Here is a 13880-nt window from a genome sequence, read left to right on the forward strand (position 1 = left end):
TAATTAATCCTATTCTTGATTTCAGCTTCATTTGCTGATCAATGTGAAGTCTAGTTGAATGGGTTTATGAAATGCAAGAAGGGCAGAATTGCTATTGTAGTAAAATAACCTTTAGATTCAAACAATATCATTCGGTGATTTTAAAGCTTGTTGAAGTTTTCTTTGCACCAAAGAATTCTATATGATTTCTATAGAAAAATAATTAATGTTCCTTCCGTTTCAGACTACTATAGATTTCATTGTTATTAATCAATAGTGGAGGTTTGAGAAAAGACGATCAGTAAAAGATCTTTACAACTCAGTATTAATTAGTAATAAAGTCCTTAGAGATTGAAAGAAAGTTCACATACCAGACTTTAAATTGTCTGGTGTTTTATATTTAAGCTTTTAAAACAAATAGTTGCCCAGTATCATTAGGTAAATTCTGTAATACATTGTCATATGTATCACATGTGATGCCTGTATTATAGGCCATAAGACTAACCTTTAAAACATGTGACACTGTATACAGCATTTGCCTAGGCTACTATACTGGACTGGATGTCATATGTGAAGATACTGACTGTACAAAGATTCGGGTGGATAGATGATATTTATTGATGAAAACAAAATTTCAAATGCACAGAATGTAATAAAAATTGGCAAATATTGAATGAAATTCAATCTTTGTTTATATTTTATATTGAGACATCTAGACGTCTAAAATCGTTGCACAGGATTAAAGTGCACAATATCTGGAATAATGATGAGTGATGCATTATGGGATAATAACATCTGGACATTGGATCGTTGTCTTATTAACATACTGGACATAATGGATCAATAAACAATATTAAATTACAATATATAACGTAAATATTGTCATAGTGTACCCAGTTCAGTTTGCTGTATTATCAGTACATTATATTTTTGTAGCATTTTACATTGTCTTTAAATTAATACTGGGAAAATATTGTAGTGTGGTGATACAGCACCGAGAATCTGGTAAATTTAATGAAGATGCCGTGAAAAAAAAGACTAGATTTAATTTTCTGTTCTGACTTGATTATGTGAACTATGTGTGATGCTATCAAATGTAAGATTATTGGCTAGAGTGGGGTCATGTGATGATATTAGATTGACAAATTAATTTTGTCAATCATTTATGAGCCAATTGGTTGACCTTTGCCACAGGTTATCAATCACTATTATTTAAACCTGATAGATGATCTGCTGATCATATACAACTCTATACCTCCAATATGGTATTAGGAATTATGTATTGATTTCAATCATTATGTGTATTTAATATCATTGATAGTGAAAAGGACAACAACCATTTTTTATGCTCCCCCTGTTTCAAAATTCTAGATCATCCACTGCTTATTTTGATAACTTTCTTTCATGTTTCTCCTCAAACCATCTTTAACCTTCTTTTCTACTATTTACTCCACCTTCAAACTCTGTACCTCATACTATCCACACAATCTTGAGCAACCTTTTCAGTTAACACATTCTAGTATATATGTCTGTTGAAAGCATTGAAGACTACTACTATCACATTCTTCTCTCTGTCTTTTACATCATCTTTTTTCTTCCTCCTCCATCTTTATTTTGTTCCTTTATTCTACTCTTTATACTTCATTTCCCCCTATCTTTCTCTTTAATATCTTTACTATCACATCCTTCTGTCTCTCTTTCCTTCATCATTTTTTTAAATTTTCATCTGTCTCTTCCTCCTCCATCCTTTTATTCCTTCATATTTCTCTTTATCCTTCATCTTTTTCCATCAAACCTTTCTCTTCAATATCTAAAGTATCACAACCATTTCTCTTCATCTATTCATCTGTGTGTAATACCACAGTTTATTATGAAAGAAAACATGTATATGCTAACCATCAGTAAGTTGCTTATGAAGCTGTCCATATAAAATGTACACCTAAGGCAACTCAATCTAAGAATAACAATAACGCACGCTCCTGACATAATGCCGTTCTTTTGTTGTTAAGTAGACGACTCTACTTAATATCCAATAATATTATATAATCCTAGTAAAGAATGTTCAGTTGACATTTATAGATAGAGAAATAGGGGAGGAGGGAGAAACTGAAAGGTAGGTACTGTAGGACAAATTAAAAGGGTACTTCAGTTTCCAAGAGGTTTATGTTGAAATTCGGCTGGGTAGAAGACTATAAAATACAGTGTCTCACCAACTTCCCACTCACCCACTCACAAATTGCATGATCATGTATTTCACCTTAATTTCATATTACAAATTGTAAGCTTTATAATACAGTACTACAATTTAGAATTGAAATGAATTGTCATTGTGTTATGTAATGTAAAAATTATTATTTAACGAGCGATGCCCTAAAGCAGTTAAAGCTTGAATCTAAAATGAATACTTTTATTATTAAAAAATAAAAAGCTTCTTGAACAAAGAGGACAATAGAATAGATTTAGTTTAATACTGGTATAACAGTACTAGCAAATTAATAAAATTTAACTATACATTTTATTAGCTGAATTGACTGGCTTAATAGGCATTTAAAAAAAATAAATGAAAATATTATGCGTTTTGTGAAGTTCTTCATATTTTTCGCCAAAACACTGTTTTTATCAGACATTTATTTTGCAGCATCAATAACAATTTGAGGGTTTTAATAATTTTAGACATGACAATATAAGAAGAGTGCTGTGGTGAATAAATTTCGTTTAATTTATAATCATAAAAAGCAATTTCAACAATTAATGTAAACATCTAGTTGAATAATACAGTGTCTACCTTGTTAAATCTTATTACACTTATATTTCCACCAAATTCATTTATTCATCGTTTGTGTAATGTATGCATTGTTTTTTGATGATGTTTCTTGGAATCAGAAATACATTAAATAACATTTCCTTTTGTTGCATATTTTATATGATTATTGTACCTCCTATCAATTCTAGAAGGAATGGAATTGAATGAAGATGAGAAACAATAATCGCAAACAATAATAATGATTGGAAATTCATTCTTTATTTTCTGCATTTAAAAAAAGAGAGTTTTCCAGTAATTTTAATAAAAATTGTGAATTACAATAGGTAAATTTATATTACAAATATTTTTCTGTGATGATTATTTCTTTTTATTGTTGGCTTTACTAATAATTTCATCGTAAGAAAGAGAATTAGTTACACGTCTGTTCCCTAATGAGAAACTCTAGTTTATGGATCTTGTGTTGTGATTTACATCTGTAATATATCAACTAATGTGTACATTTGACCGTAGATGATACACCCTTAGCATAATGTCTGTGGTACGATCATAAATTATCATTCCCATCGGGATGTTGTACAATGTATGTGGATTCGGTCATTTGCTTTCAGACACATTGATTTACATCTAATTTAAGACCACTTTAATTGCGTTCAGATGAACCTTCAATTTTAAGACCAGCAACCATATTCACCACTTATGGTTAGATACTGTATAGCCCTTATAAGGCGTGTGGCACAGTGTGTGTACAATGCTTGTTTGTCTTTACGTTTGCCTCTCTCCACCCAGGTGTACAAATGGGTACCTGGTAAGGTCCATACATGTTTGATCCTGTTACCGGGATAATATGAAGCGCATAGATAAGTAGCATTGATCATTAAGCGCTATAATAAGATTGATATTATAAAAAAAGTAAAGGTACAGGTCAAAAAGTCTAAAACCGAGGCTTATTTACTTTTACAGTACCCATTTTTGTCACCTGAGGAACAAGGTATATATAAAATAATTCTTCCTTAGTTCAGTGACCAGACTGGAACCCTACAACCTTTAGATTGCAAGTCCAATGCTCTAACCACTGCACCACACATATTATTTAATCTTATAAGTATTAGCTTTTCTCTGGAGTCAACAAACTTTTCTTTATAGTGGTACAGTATTTATTTAGATAGGAGAAAAGTGTCCCAAATTGCAATGTACGGTCACATGGCCTATAATAAACAAATGAAAGATATTAACAAATATCAAGATATAATTGTTATGGTTTGAATGTATTACATTAATCTTATTTTTAGATATAAATGATAATTGATTCTAAAAAATAATTTTAAATTATTTTTTGACAGTTACATCAATCTCTATGAAACATCAGCTGCACAAATATAAAAGAATTCTACATTTGTGAACTTCCATTCAGTATCAAATTTAAGCAGGTAAGAACATTTTTAAAATAAGGATGGACTTTGCTACTGTACGTCCACATGTGGCATACAGTATCATAAGAAAATTCTGTAATACAGTGTCACATATGAAACACATGTGATGTTGCTGTTACTAACTTCAAATTGTATACTGTACATTTTTTGCACATTTTGGCTCTTGATGCTTCGTTTGCACCCAGTAGTACAACAAAGAATCTGCAAACACCACTTGGGATAAGGAGACAATTTTTTCCGCTCTTTGGTGTAATCAACTATTGAATGGTTGCCAATTGAAAGAGTTGGTGCAAACATTCCAAAGTCACTAGGCTGACGTGTAACTGAATTAGACAACTGGGGCATATATAATAGCTGGCTATTAATACAATTACTTCCAACATTTCATAGCATTATGTGTTTAATATAGTCTAACATCAATGGTGTTATGTAATTGTATGAAATATTAACATGATCTCATAATCAACTCAAATGGACATCAGTTCAATTAAATTCATCTTTTATTGGTGTAATTTATATAAAAATAAAAATCAGAAAATCTTTGTTAATACACTGCAGTTTACATCAAAAATTAAAAATAACAGACAATATTAAAAAGTTATAAAAATAATTTTGTATATGCAAAACAGTTAATACTGTAATATTTCTATGGCAATGATATGTAAGTAGATAAAATTAGTAAATTTCATGTAAAATTATAATAAACAAAGATATTTAATAGAAACATTAGTTTGATAAAAATAAAACCCAACTATCCTTTTACATGGCCATCAGTGAGTATTTACAACTTGCTCACAAATACAATTTTTTTATTAATGTTCTTTTTGACATTAACAGCAGTAATAATACTTGGGACGCTAAGCAGGGCACAGTTCAATCAAATCGTATAATACATAAATAATACATGAATGTCAGACCGTTAAATGCTAGAATCATGTTAAAACTCTACAGTAGTTTATCTGGTCTCTGGTCTGGGTGATAAAGTAATTAATAGATGAAAAATACATGACTGTATGGTTAAAATACATAGTTAGATCTCCAGGGAAATAAAGAATGTGTAGCTTCGATCGCCCACATTAGATTTAAAACGAAAGAAAACATTAGAACTTGGATTTTGTTGACGAGAAAATATAAAAAACGTTGTTAATGAAATTGTACCATCACAGAACTTACTGTGGCTTTTTATATTGCTTGTTTTGAGGAGATGTAGCTCCTTAAACTCCTTGCTATTTGTATAGAGCAGACATGAGTGTAGATCTTTTGCATGTTTCCAATTGAGAATTGATAAATGACTACCACAGTTGAGTTGATGCTAGATTTGGCGCACCTCCTTAAACTCCTTACTGTTTCTATAGGGCAGTGATAACAGATCTTTTCCAATTGAGAATTGACAAATGAACACCACATTCCCACAGGAGAAGATACGCAGGATTTCACAACAGATCACAGATATCAAAGAATGTGTTTAATTACACATTTTTACACAGTTTGAACTTCTGGATAAGCTTACTTTATTAAAAGTGCCACACTTTCTTCTGCAAACATTGATATTTTGGACTTATTATTGATTTTCAACACCTAAAGAACTGGCAATAATGTGATTATCTAACCGAATAACTGAACTACTGTGACCGAGGAGATGATCTTATATGAAATAAATAGGGGGAAAATGGGGTGGAGGGGTTGGGTGGAGAGCATGGGGTGAGGAGTGGTATTACACCTCAGTTGTATTTATTAATTGGATAATTATCAAAGTCTTACGTCTGAATTTAGCCATAATGAGGTGGGATTATCCTCGAAAATAGATTATTCTCTATGGCAATTAGGTCACAAAGTAGAAAGTTTGAAGCACTTGAGTACAATTCAAACATGAATCGCATATCATAAATGCAAGATAATTATAGACAATTTGACAGAGTGAAATCTATGTTGCAAGTGAATGTACTAATTGATACTGTAATCAGCCGCATATACAAAGTGCTTTTGCCTCTAATTTCCCCAGGTGATACTCAATACTTTGAGCTTTAATACACCATTTTAATATCAATGCTTTTATTGTAGACTTACTGTTTCTATTTAAAATGTTGAGAAAGTGCATTTTACAGGAATAGATACTTTTTGAGTTAACATACAGTATATTTCCTATAAGATTTTGGGTTTCAAAAGAGAATAATAAAGTACATACTGTTGTACTTGTAATGCTATAGAGAGTAAGTTAACAATGTGCTTAAGACTAAAGAGAGGATTCTAAGCATATACTTAATATGATATATGATGGCTTTGATGTACAAGTTATTAAAGTATAACTTACATGATAGCTTTGAGAGTGTGCTTAATCAGATTTAAAGCATCTACAATTTTTTAAGATTCATACTGTAATGATGGATGAGGTAGTATCTTTGCACGTAGCGGATGACGGAAAATGCTTTCTTTTTAGGAGAATTCAAAATGCCATGCTTTTAAGGATAATGTATTGTACATGATATATTAGACGATGTAGTGCATGCTTTATATAGTTTGAGTACATTATCCAATTTAGTGCTTTACTTTCATTTACTGCAATGCAGTAGACTGAGAACCACATTTTAATGGGCATGTACGAGAAAGCTTGGTTCCCACCACCACATAACGCAAGGACATAGACTGACAACTTTGACCAATCACAACACAATGGGTCAACTATACTTGCATTGCACCTACTGTATGTTGTTGCTTTGTGTGGGAACCAAGCAACCAGCTTAGTATTGGTGGGGTGGTTGATGTCTACTCTAGCCTAAATATCCATTTCGGTCGTTTGACCTTACCCCACCGTCTTTCTCTTAACATGGTTTAAAAATTTGTGCACCTACTCTAAACTAAACATTCTTAAAACATGAAAGTTTTGAGAGAAGACTATGCACAGAAACAACTGATAATATTGTATTAACATTAGCTTAGGAATAAACACATTGACCTCAATAATACACTAATGATGCACTAATGCAAAGGTGTTATATCTAGTGATGAGTACAGTAGTTAAGTTCATGCTTAATAATCATTATAGAGCCACTAAATTACAGTATTCCTTTGGTGTCATGTGCGAAAAAAGCCAAAACTTCACAGAAGCAAGCCATTTCTGTTGTTTTTAGGTGATTTACTGTTTATTTATTACCAATCAATGTTTAGTTCAATTTTAAATCATGTACAGTTACAATAGTGGGGTGGTTGATGTGTACTCTAGCCTAAATATCCACTCTAGTCCTCTGAACTCATTTTGACCAGTACTGTACTGTACCCATCCTATTTACTCTTCGCATGGTTTTAGATAATCATGATTTTCTTGTATTACTGTTGACCCAAAACACTAGAGTTTGATTCCGGATCAAAAATGTCTTTTTGTAAATGAAATCAGTTATTATTAGTTTCTGGTTTGGAAATGTGTACTACTGTATACTGTAAAAAGCAGTTCATGGTAAGTACTTACTTAATTTTAATGGCAGATATTACATAAACATTATTTTGTTGTTTTGGTTATGATTTGTTTTTTTTAATTGAATATCCCATTGTTAATATACTGAAAACAACAAAACAACCACTTAATAATATAAAACTACAGAAGATATCAACAGTTTCACAGTTTAGATTTTATTTAATATGAAGCAAGTAGCAGAAAGCAGAGAAATGCTTTTTGCAATCAAAGCACATTTTATTGATTTTACAAATTCCAATCATTTTTTTTTATGCAATCTCAACCTCCAATGATTATTAAGTAATGCAGAAAAAATTGTGAAAGAAATTAGAAGAAATATAATACAAAAAAAAGGCAATTTACATCAAAAATTTGAAGCGATAGAGACCATTAATGGTAGCATAGCTATAACAGCTGCTGACGTCTCATAGAATTTATTTGCGGTTTAAATTGGCTTGCTTGGGAAACAGCGTTGTACAAGCTATATTTAACGTAAGCATTCTTTTCAACTTTTTATAGACATTTCTGATGAATCTGGAGTAAGCCTTCACGAGATTCCAGCAAAAAAAAAATGAATTTTTCATGAGACTATCATCAGATACTAATTTAAAATTGCTTTTAAATCTACAACTAAATGGCAAGGAATTCATTTTGTGAGTTTGTTTAGATATATATCGATGTTTAGTTTCTATTTTCTTTTTACTCTATTTGTTTTTTTAGGAAACTTTGCCAAATTTGGTACACACACACCATTAAAATTTCCATTCCGATGATTTGGGGTTTTGAATTGAAAATGTTACAATTTAGAAGCATTTTCATGAAATTTCAGGAAACAAAATATTGCTACTTTTTTACAATTTATAGAATTGAATTCATGCATGTGAATTTAGTGTCAACTTTATGCTAAAGACATTTAATGTAAATACCAAGATGTACAGTAGCAAACTAGTGATTGTGAAACCTGATATTACAAAGGGTAATTACGATAAAAATCATCTCATCACTGTTTGCCTTTGGTTTAACGATTCAAACATGTAAACATCATCCATCAATCCTCTTTATGTTGTGTAAAGGATATCGATATAGTTTTGATAGTTAATCCACTTTTAGATTTTAAATTTTAAATTATATATTCATTATATTAATTGTTTTTATCTCAGCCTTCTTAGTGAAAAGTTGTTGTAAACATTATAATCTTCTTTATGTTGTGTAAATGATATCGATATAGTTTTGATAGTTAATCCACTTTCAGATCTGAAATTTTAAATTATATATTCATTATATTAATTGTTTTTATCTCAGCCTTCTTAGTGAAAAGTTGTTGCAGCTCTTGGCTGTGCAATGAATAAATACATTTTAATTTGATTAAGGTTAATTTATTCTGACTTTTGGTACGTGATGCAAATAATAATTTTCCGATGACTATAATAAACAAAAGCACATTGATAGGATTTGTTTACAATAAAAAGACTAAGATCAATTGAAGACAGTATTTGACTAGTTCTGCAAGGACCAATATCTATAACCAAGAAGTCAATTTACAACAACTTTCGATTTGTCGTTCTGTGTTTAGTTAATTATTGGTTTTATGGTTAGTACATAACATCTGTTGTCAAGTTTCAAAGCTATTGATATTTATATTGATTTTGAAAAATATAGCACATTTTATAGTTTATGGAAAATAATACAACTGTAACATTTTACACTATGGACAGCCATCATCTAATTAGTAAATGCAATTTGGCCCGGTCAAAGAAATTTGTCTAAAAACAAATTATTTGAACAATTTTAGTTATCCATCATTCGGATTAGGAGATTTTTAGTACAAGGATATATTAAAAGTTATTTCATACTGGAAATTATCAAAAACAAAAAGAAAACAATAGTAATAATACTCACTGTATTTGGTGTTTTGCACTTAAAATGTTACTTTTATTGAATTAGCATAATATTAATAATATTTTTTCACTATTTGTACTTGAACCTTTCATCATGCATCCTTTTGTACCATTCTCATTCACAAAATGCCCTGAAAAAAATAAATGAAATTGTTACACAATGTGAACATGTACTATTTTCCCCCACACTCCAAAAATGAGCTTCTTTTGGCACAACTCATCCCTGCACCTAAAATGCATTGTTTTACTTTTAAAATACAACGACATATTCAAAGTTCAATATTGTTGGATCATTTCATATAGATTGTTTTATGCCTTTAGGATTTTCCCAATGGCACCTAGGGTTTTCCCAATGGCACGGTTTGGATAATAAGATCAGAAACATTAATAGACTGTTTATAATTTATAATATTATCGACAGTGAATGACATTAATTTCTGGGTAAATCAAAGATGGAGTCACAATTCATTGCCTTGTTTAGACATACTCGGCCCACAACAGGAATAAATGGCACAAAATAGTAGAATGTGCAATGCACAACGATGAAGAGTGTATTGATGATGATGTTTTAATAGTTTTAATGTTTAATAGTTTCATTCATCATTAAATTAAAAAATTATTGTTAACCCTTCTATTATTTTATGAATACAAACACAGAGGTATATTATTCATTTTTAATGGTTTATATCACTTGACATTCAAACATACAGTTGTGTTACTGCCTCATTTTGAACTACTGTACCTGTAGGTGGCATTTTGTAGCCAGGGTGCTCGAGAGACACCCTCCCCCTCTAAACTTCCCTTTTCAAATTAAAGATCAGCAGAGGAAGTAATAACCCCCTTGATGTAAACTGATTCTATCACATAAAATTTGACAGAATGAAGTTGGCCATTGTAGCTTGTAGTTTGTAATGTAAGTGTATCCGATGGTTCAGCTCATTGGCAGAGGATGTTGGTGGACGAGGGTAACACAAAATGCAACATTTTGCGGGGAGCCTAGGCCGGCTTCACCCTATGATTTGAAAGTCAAATAATCTCCTACAGTATATATGGATGTCCTATCACTTTATATTTGTAACTAGTCATTTTCTCATTACAACAGCAACATTTTCAAATAGTAATATCATTTGTATTATTTATATATTTCTCGTCATGTTGAAAGGCTCATTAGCTGCTTTGATTACCTTTCAAATTTGCGTTGTCCGTCGCATGAATTCTGTAGATTCTCGTAATCTGTTGCCTCGGTATTGTTTAGCTTTTCATATCGTTTGTAAACCCAAGGGTGGCTTTACAATTATCCCATCAATGCTTCTAGAAATTATCGTCAAGATTGCAGATTATCGTTATATATTTCACCAATATCCTTCATGTCCGATTAATCTTTCAAGTTTGATTTAACGAGGAAATTTGACGACGATGATTATTTTCATTCACTTAATTGCAAATATTATTTTTGTTTATTGCGTACTAAAAACATCTATTTTCTGTAGGCATGCATTTATTACAATTAATTTTGTTTTTCAAAAGCGTAAGAAGCAAAGATAGAAAGTCGTTATATCTTGTTTTGTACACACAGCGAATCGTCAATAGATTTTTTATTGTGTATCAGCCTATTATTAGAAATAGTGTTATTGTTTGCTATGACGACTTGTTTTTTGTGAATTCATTTATAGCTTTATTGATTTTAGACATATTAATTGTAAGTCTTATCAGATTCTACAATTCTTAATGCAATTTTATCTGTTTTACGATTCCAACAAATTTTAAAATAGCTATTAGCAAGCTGTAAAATGTTCACGTTAAGTTTTTTCATTCGAGGTTGTACTGAGTGTGCTTACGTTCGTTGTTTACAAGCATAAAACTTAGAATGTCTTCACAAAGATAAGAGTTGGCAACACTTAGGGTCTGTTTCTGCTGAAAAAACCAAAATAATCGATTTTTTCCAGTCACCGCAAACCACAAAAATAATCGCGTTGCAATTCAAAATTACCGTACCACATCTAACAGAATAATGATGTTATATTAATAAAGACACTTCGGCGAGAAAAGTTCGTTCCGCCGTTTGTTGGTTCTACCTTCGGCCTGCTAGGCCTATAGGCTTTATATTTCTACCGAAACAAGTCAACAGACAACAGGCCTAAAAACGGACAAGTAAAACATCGGGATCGTTGTTTTGCTGATCGTCGTCGATATCGCGCAAAAACAGCATGCTTTGTGACGTGAATGAGTTTGTCATACTCTAGAGGTCAAAGTGGGGTCAATAATCGCTATTTGTGTTGCAGCTCAAAACTGCTCCGCAATAATCGGTTAAAACAAGAAACTAGACATGAAACTCGTCACTTTGACGAGTTAGTTATCCGCACCACGACAAACGCCACGTGCATGTCATACGTTGGAATATTGCACACAGATAAAGATTATGGCATTATGACAAGAACTGAAGAATATGAAATGCTGTTAGTGCTGAATTCTGTCAATTTTGTGTCATATAGTATATACATGCAAACAGTATAATCTGTATACATATTACATACAGTGTAGAATAGGTGAAATTACAGGACCCGGGCCAGTTATTCCAATTTTTAACATGGCGACGGTATCAAAATGAAACACTTAGATAGCAATTTCAGAAGGAAATTATCTCAGGAACATATTAACGTATAGAAGAAATTTGAATACGTAAAATACAGATGCGCACCCTTTTAAATGTGATGAACTATTACGCAAAATATGAAAATACGACTTTTTTTATTCAACTGGCCATATGATGACGTCACAACATCCGATTGGCGAAATGTTTACATGAATTCGTATCTACAATCCAATAGCTTCCAGAAAACGTTTTAATCGTGATTATCACATTTTATTCTTACGAGCTATTACAGATTAAAATTTACTGTAAAGATGAAATTAATGACCCACGTAATTAAAATTTTTAGGCATGATGACGTCATAAAAATTAAAATATTTTTATCTCATGCTAAAGAAAGTTGATTGACCTAGACAATATATAAATGTAGGAGAAAAAGGATTACTGTTAAGCGTGATGCGCTCCATTGAATGTGATGAGCAATAACGAAAGAGACAAAAATCCTATATTTTACATTCGTGTGGCCATACGATGACGTCAAAATGTTTTTTTAGCCTTATCGATGCATGATCCGATATCTACAACTCATCAACTTCTAGATTTTGTAATAAAAATAAACGGTTCACGGTTTACTTTAGAAACTATGACTGTTTAAAAAAAGACATTATTTTGACGATTTTTAAAGCTTTTTCATAAAAAACGCGCACGAATTGTCTAATTCAACGTGTTCGTGTGGCGTTATTTAAACTGGAAAAGGTCTAAATTGTTTTCAAAATTACTAGGAAAGGCTTGAAAAATATAATTCAAGAGAAAAAAATATATTTTTAACGCTACGTGCGCACCGCGTGCGTAAAAAATTGCGCGCCCGTGGGAATTTTTGACATGCTCAAAATGACAAGAAATGCATAAAAAGTTGATTAGAAATTAATTTTGCGCATTTTGAAATTTTAAATGCGCGTGCCCGCGTAACTTCTTGTGAAACATGCCATTTTTAATCCGTAGAAAGTTTGCCCCTGATATGACTTAAATTTTGTCAAAGTGTCAATACTAAATGACTTTTGGTTTTTAATCTATGATCAATCATTGAAATTCATAAAATTGCGCGTAAGGCACGTTGCGCAACTATGACGTCATTCAAAAATAGGAGGTGCACAACTTCACGTAAATGCCCATATGTTGTCAAAGTTATGAAATGTTATGTTTACACATTTTAGAGAAACGCGATCCACAAAAAGGAAGGATGGAAAGAAGCATAATACAGAACTAGATTTGAACTCGTCACTTTGACGAGTTCGGGTTATCCGCGCAAACGCAACATGCACATACTTAACTATATGAACCTCGAAAATTATTATGCCATTCTATGACATAAAATAAATATGTTTACAGTGCTTAATTGTACCTATTATGTAGCACTAGCATACACCATATTACAGTATTTTACAGAATAAACTGTATATGTTATATACAGTGTAGCATAGACAAAATTATGAGACTCATCTTTTAAATCCAATTATTAACACGATGACATCATCAAATTGACAAATAAAGATAACAATTTTAGAAGATAATTATCTAAATAATTACATTAAAACAAATTTGAAGAATTTTAGGCACGTAAAAGTGAGATGCGCTCTCGTTTAAACGCAGTGAACTTTTATGCAAGAGATGAAAATATGACTTTTTGAATTCAACTGGCCATATGATGACGTCACAACATCTGATTGGCAAAATATTCACATCAATTCGTATCTACAATCCAATAGCTTCC

The 13880-nt window shown here is 31.4% G+C and overlaps 1 protein-coding gene across 1 annotated transcript in view; it reads left to right on the top strand.

The window, feature by feature from the left end:
* The window catches only part of LOC144852432 (alpha-(1,6)-fucosyltransferase-like), a 33270-nt gene that overhangs the window by 1513 nt on the left and 17877 nt on the right, over positions 1-13880 (top strand). Inside the window, exon 2 of the mRNA XM_078710232.1 lies at positions 4084-4170. The gene's annotated coding sequence lies outside the window, so the exon portion shown is untranslated. The remainder of the gene's footprint in view (positions 1-4083; positions 4171-13880) is intronic.

This window comes from Antedon bifida, chromosome 9 (assembly GCF_963402885.1).
Source record: "Antedon bifida chromosome 9, ecAntBifi1.1, whole genome shotgun sequence".
NCBI lineage: Eukaryota > Metazoa > Echinodermata > Crinoidea > Comatulida > Antedonidae > Antedon > Antedon bifida.